Source organism: Balaenoptera musculus, chromosome 5 (genome assembly GCF_009873245.2).
Source record: "Balaenoptera musculus isolate JJ_BM4_2016_0621 chromosome 5, mBalMus1.pri.v3, whole genome shotgun sequence".
Taxonomy (NCBI): Eukaryota; Metazoa; Chordata; class Mammalia; order Artiodactyla; family Balaenopteridae; genus Balaenoptera; species Balaenoptera musculus.
The window spans coordinates 81,786,751-81,793,695 of NC_045789.1; the positions used below are offsets into that span (position 1 = coordinate 81,786,751).

General features: G+C 37.0%; 1 non-coding gene across 1 annotated transcript; it reads right to left on the reverse strand.

Moving 5' to 3' along the window:
- Positions 1 to 6,671: 6,671 nt before the first annotated feature.
- TRNAE-CUC lies at positions 6,672 to 6,744 on the reverse strand. Its single transcript has one exon. It is a non-coding gene; the product is annotated as a tRNA-Glu (tRNA).
- Positions 6,745 to 6,945: the final 201 nt, after the last annotated feature.

The following is a 6,945-nucleotide window of genomic DNA, read 5'->3' on the forward strand; positions in this document are numbered from 1 at the left end:
CTTCCTGCCAAACCTATGGGCCCAAAGATATGATTAGAGTGACAGCTGCATATCAGAACCAACCGTCCAGTACAAACTGAGGAGAAAGCTAAGCTTGAGGTTTAGTGTTACAACTTTAAGAGATCTGATGCCTAACTGAGGGCAGTGATTTTTAAGCCATAGGTAAATAGAGTTAGGATGTGGGTAGGAGATTTGCTTAAGGAAGATAAGCAGGCTGGCCCAGATAAGTAAGAGATGCTGATAGATCCCTTGGATAGCGTAGAGGGCATCATGTAGATGGGATACATATCAAAAGTTGATATATCTATTATCATGATATATGTTCATCTCATATGGATCTGTTTATATAAGAAGGTTCCTATTTGTGAAGATATTTTAGGTATACAGAACATTGTCTGGCTGGCAGCATGGGCCAGATTCACCCATTCTGCTACTCTTAGGCTTGATACATGAATACAAAATCTCACAGCACACAATAAGGGGTGCTATCTTTGGGGAATCCCTGCTGTGTTCATAGTTCAGTGAATTATTTTCTCTTACTTGAATACCCATTACTTACTCTGCATTTGTTTTAATACATCAAGAGAGTAAGGCTCAGAGACTGTAAAAACTCCAGGTAGCATACATAGAAAGTCCCATTTGTCAAACACTGAGAAATAAAGGACCCCACTAAATCCTTCCTAATAGAAGGTGGCTGGGTTTATACGATCCAAGTAGTGATGATCCTACAGTACCCAAAGCTTTGTCATGTCCCCTGTGGCCTTACTTGTCAAACAGAAGAACAATCAAACTACTGACAAGTCTATCCTCAGGGTGCTCAGGAAAAATGGACATAACTGCCAGAAATGTTCTAACATATGCTATTCCAGACCACCAAAAGTACAACAGGTCCAGTCCTTGGCACTGACTTAACTAATGGAGTGAAATATAAAGTGGAGAAACAGAGGTGAAAGAAACACAACCTAAACACACATATGCATAATATCCATGCAAGTATTGGGATTTCTGGCAGGTTTCTCTTAAATCACACCCATTTCCCCTGCTTAGGTTCTAAAATATTTGAGACATAAAACAGAAGAATGGCATATGGAAACCAAAGAACTCCTCTATTATTAATTGAGGCTGGGCTGGAGGACATGACTAGGGATATTAATCAAGTGGATCTGCAAATACTTAACAACAGAGTTAAGCACACTTTCGCATCTGGACCTGCAAGTGCTGACCTTGGGACAGGTTTGTTTATATGGTAGGAAGTGAGCTAACCTTTAAAGAAACAGAGGAGACTTCTGACTTCCTGGAACATCTGATCCCTGAGGGAAAGCGGGGCAGAGCTCAGCAAAGAATGCCCAGTTATTCTTCCCAAATGTATCAATTATATAATCTCTACACAACCCCTAGGGGTGAATGACAAAACGAGAAAAGAGAGGTTACAAGTAACCATCTATGGGACTTTTCTATGGAGAAGTAAACTTTTATGGGGAAAGAAAAAAAGCCATCAGACATGAGGATTTTCCCTCAATATATTGCTTGTTTATACATACATTACTTTTGGCTCTGTTGTATTTAGGTACATCTCTGAGAACTATATCTTAATTCACCAATTCTCCCATCCATAGTTTATAACAGCTATTGAATTTTATATACTAGAGACTAAATTTTTCATTTGGAAGTCTTCTAATTAATTTTCATATCCATCTATACTAATATAATTTCTGCCTCTACTTTCTAATTTCCTGTTCTCCTTTGTAAATATTATTCTTTTTTTCTCTTTCCTCTATACTCTTGTAATGCCATTTTAGAATGCTCTATTTTATTTTCCTTTTCATTTGGAGCAAAGTAATCACTTCACGCTTACATAATTTCTTCTAAACTTTGTTTTTCCTCATGGGGTTTCGAATTTTGATATAAAGCTTCATCTTGAAGAGGAGCTTTTGTTTTGCTTTGTTCTACTTTTTTGTGGTTAGTCCTCTAATAATTTTGTGTTTGCCTCTTTTCATCCCACATGGACTGTAGTCTGTAACCAACTCATTTTGGTGCCTCAAGCTCCTACCCCATTATCTTAATGAAGATTTTGCAGATGTAGTCCCTGAACCCCTGGGAAGCTTGGTCCATGTTCCAGTCAATTTCCCTTTATACTTTGAGGTATACAGTTTCATATAAATTGTTGTCAGATATTAGGGTCAATTTTAGCTATTTTAAGTTTTCTTTCAGGGTTAGAGGAATTCCACTTTAGTCTCTAGATTAAGCAGAGATTGCTCTGACCTCTCATTCTCTTGAGGCAGATTTAATTCCAGTTCCCAAGAAGATTCACATGATTGTTCACATGGAGCCAGGTGAACCATTGGATCTTTTCCTATAGTTGCTGAAGGTGATAAGAGAATTATGTGGGAAATCACTTTATTTCCTTTCCTTTAGGTGTACTAAACCAATATCCAGTACTTGGCTGGTGAGAACAGCTCCAGAAAGTCTCCTGCCTCTCCTGCCTTTCTTTATAAATCTGTACTGATTGATGGCAAACATACACACACGCACACACACACACGTACATATACATACTAGATATGTTCAAATGCTAAAAATTTGTCTAAATATATAGTAGTCAAAAGGGAAACATTTTAGACTAAGCTTCACAACAAAAGCTCTGTTCTTTGTCCCCATATGGCTCCCCCATTCCAGTGAACCCCTCTCTGATGAGGCTCACTCACATTATCAGGAGTAATCTGCTTTAATCAGAGTCCACAAAATTTAAGTGTTACTGTCATCCAAATAAAACCCACCTTCCCAGAAACATCCAGAGTAATGTTTGACCAAATAGCCACGTACCATGTTCCAGCCAAGTTGACACATAAAATTAACAGTCATAGGGCTGCAGTCATCTCAAGGCTTGACTGGGAAAGTCTCCCATGTCAAGCTGACTCTCTTGTGTTTTGGCGAGCCTCAAGTTCTTTGTGTGTGTGTGTGTGTTCATCTTTAAACTACTTTTGGGGGAATTCCCTGGCGGTCCAGTGGTTAGGATTCCTCGCTCTCACTGCAGATGGCCTGGGTTCAGTCCCAGGTTGGGGAAGTAGGATCCCACAAGTGGAGTGACCAAAAACAAACAATCAAAAAAAAAACCCTACTTTTGGTATTCCCCAAATATTAAATTCTCTGAGACTTTGAAATTGTAGCAAGTATAGGTTATAAATTGCTCTGTGTTTCATTTGCCTTCTACTAGAGTTGTACAGTTTAGGACAGTCTTTGGCCCACGTAGGTTGGCTACCAGACTGCACAGAATCCCATGAGAGGTAAGGACATATTTATTTAACTCTTCCAGAATCCGGCAGAGGGGTACGTACACGCACGCACGCACGCACGCACGCACGCACGCACACACACACACCTGGACTTTATTATTGAGCCTCAAGTTCTTGATAACTGTCAGCTGGAGACACAGTTCCTAGCCACATGAGCCTCTCTTCATGACTGTTCACAATATGGTAGCTAGTTTCTCCTAGGTCAAGTGATCTGAGAGAAAAAATAAGAAAGGATACCCATAATGGAAGCCAGTCTTTTTATAACCTAATTTCAGAATTGACATACCTACCATCTCTTCTGTGATATTGTTTTGTTTGGAGGTGAGTCAGTAAGTCCAGTCCACATTCCTGGAGAGGGGACTACCCATGAATTTGAGTGGCAGGAAGCAAAGATCATTGGGAGCCATCTTAGAGTCTGCACACCTCAATATGTATATAAATTCAAGTATGGTTTCGTATGTATTTTCAGTGGCAGAAAAATGTAAGTCCTCAGAGTACATTTTTTTTCACTGATTTTTTTCAGTACCAAAGGGACAATAAGAAAAGTTATCTTTTTCACATATCCCACTTGCTTCCTCTGCATCTTCACCCTCAGCATGCTTATTTTAAAGTCCATGTAATGTCTAATTTAAGAGTCAGCAGTATATGGCCTAAGGGCCACATTCAGCATCAGCCTGTTTTTTGTATGGTCTGCTTGGTAAGAATGTTTCTTATACTTTTAAAGTGTTTGCAAAGCAAACAAAACAAACCAAAATGAAACAAAGAATAATAAATATGCAACAAAGTTTATATGTGGCCTATAAAGCTTTATAATTTTTACTATCTGGTCCTATAGAAAAAATGTTTGCCAACCTTGATCTGGTTTTACCTTTCAGAAAGATAATGAATAAAATATAAAATGTACTATAAAATATAATTCACCAAATTTTACTTTGAAATTAATATGGAACAATAGGAGGGCAAACATCAATTTTCCCTTTTATGTTTTTAAGTGATACAAATTAACAAATAATCTGATCCTATTTTTCCTACTTTTGATTTCCCCCAAAGTACATTTAAGTTATTAAGAATCATATGAGATGGTAAACTACAGCTTGATATCTTTGTGTATGGAAAGCAAAGGACAAAACATGCTAATCCAGAGAAATCCCAGGGTAAATAACAGCAGTTGATATTTGGACTGTAGTAAGAGAAGACTGAATTCATACATTCCTTTCTGTAGAATGTTCAGCTTTTTGACACATCACAGTAGGTAAAGCCTTACAAAATGAGGAGAGGGCTCAAGTCAGTGGATTTCTGAGAGCCAGCTTCAACAAACCCCTGCATTGTGTCCACGGCGGGGGAGAAAGAAGAGAGGAAGTTAACAGTTTATTGATTGTTTAATATTTACTGAATAGTTACAATCATAGGGGATCTGGGATACTTTTGAACAACCACTGTATTTGATGAAAAGATTTTGAAATCCTACACCAAACTCTGCCTGCCGTGCAAGTTCCATCAGGCTTGGAAAACGAACAGATCCACTCAGCTTTTTATCTCTGTTGTCTCACTCTGCCATTCCTGAGGATGGAAATCTAGGGCTTGAGAGTAAACAGCAGAGATCTTTTTCTTTTTTTTGTAGGTTAATCAGCATTTTTAAAATCATAAGACTCTCAAAGATATCAATAGCAATATTAGCTAATATTTATTGAGTCGCTATTAAGTATTAGGCATAGTGTTGTTTGGTGCTAGAGCTGGGTTCCATCGTCCCCACTCATAAAGCACCATATGATACTGCTTCCCACAGTGGCCATGAAACATACATTGCAACCAATTTCTGATCTTTAGAGTAAGAATCAGGGCTTGGAATTTTCAGACTCTCATTTCATCAGTGCTGTTTTTCTTTGTTGCTACTGTTTTATTTCCTTCCATTTCTTTCTTTTCCTAATAGTTCCTTCTGACCTTCTGCTAAAATATTGCATAGTTATTATGCAATTTATAGTTCCTGTATTTCTTTCAAATTAAGTCTACATTTATCTTGGATTTTTAAAATGGTAGAATAATATTATTTCAGAGCTAAAGAAGGCCACTCTCCCTTTTCTAGAGAAGATACTGTGAGTTTCCACATATAAAGCTGTCATCTGCTTTTCTTAGTTCATGGAAAATACTGTGCTTTAATTTACTTACTTAACCACACACATATGTATAACATTTATAATTTATTTTTTGAAATGTATTATTGTGTTATATTTTCAGGGAATTGTATATTTTAAAGATCTACAATTTATTGAACATATATTATTCCCTAAGTTATAAATACTTAATTTTTCTAACAAACCTATAAACTGCTATATTTTATGCCTGTTTTTCAATGAGTAAAGAGATTTGAAGACTAAATAACTTGCATTGGTAGGATTCAAAACCTATTCTAACTACAATGCTATAGCAACAGTAATAACGAACCTTTATATCCATTTTTTCTTTTATATTTTATAATATATACTAATTCAAATAGCTTCATTTTTTGCTCCAACTGAAGTAAATAAGCCAGCTGTTACTAAATCCACTTTTATAGCCAAAAAAAAGAAAGGTTAAGAAAAGTCTTAGTTACTTACTTAATTAGAGTGACCTGACTAAACCTGACAAGATTGGGGAAAGAACTTTAGTCTCCTGTGTCTTAGTCCAGTGACCTTTCCCCAGAATTGAATCATACAGCTATGTTTATTCAGTGGAGAGTCTCATTTTATGCATAAACTCAGTCTACTTCTGCAACAGTGGTGAAGTAAATATTTTTCACAGTGAGTATGAAAAAACCTGGATCTGCAACAGGGAGAAAATTCAGTCTTCCTCAAACAATTTGAGGTTTCTTTGGGACCCATTAGGTTTACCATAGTTTTCCTGATCATTTTTTTTCTTCAGGGGATGCTGAAAGGTGTTTGCAGTTAAAAATGAAGGCTCTTGAATTGCTTGAAGGCAATCCAGGTTGAACAAGAATTTGACTATCCTCAACAATGTCTCTTTATCTTTACTTAGTAATGGCATTTTTTAAAAAAAGGAAAACTATTGCCCTAGGTACCCTAAAATTGATATAATTTACCCAACAAAATTTTACCATGCTCTCCTGTTATATTTTATGACACTATGAACTCTTCAGTTGCTGTGATCTGAGGCACATTTCCTCATATTGGGATCAGGGAGAAATATGAACAGAGCTTTAAGTCAATGAATTAGTGGTTACTTGGAGAGGCAAGAGGCTCTTGTTTGATAGAAAAATGATCCTATATCTTCTCTTGTATAATTTGTCTAGTTGGTTGTTTTGTTTGTTTGTATAAAGAAACATGTAATTCTTTTTTATTTATTTGTTTTATTTTTTTGGCCACAGGGTTTGTGGGATCTTAGTTCCCTGACCAGGGATCGAACCCGGGCCCTCTGCAGTGAGAGCACAGAGCCCTAACCACTGGACCACCAGGGAATTCCCTACATTTATGTTTTTCATCCCTTGTGTGGTAGATTTTGTGAATACGATGATAAATAAGATACTTTCTCTACCGTCAAGAGCCAAAAATCTAGAAGAGGCAAGCTAGTGAACAGACTTTCATAATAACAAGGGTTAAATGCTGTAAAATCTATGTACAGGATGTGATAAGAGGGCCAAGGAGAGGCACCTAACAAA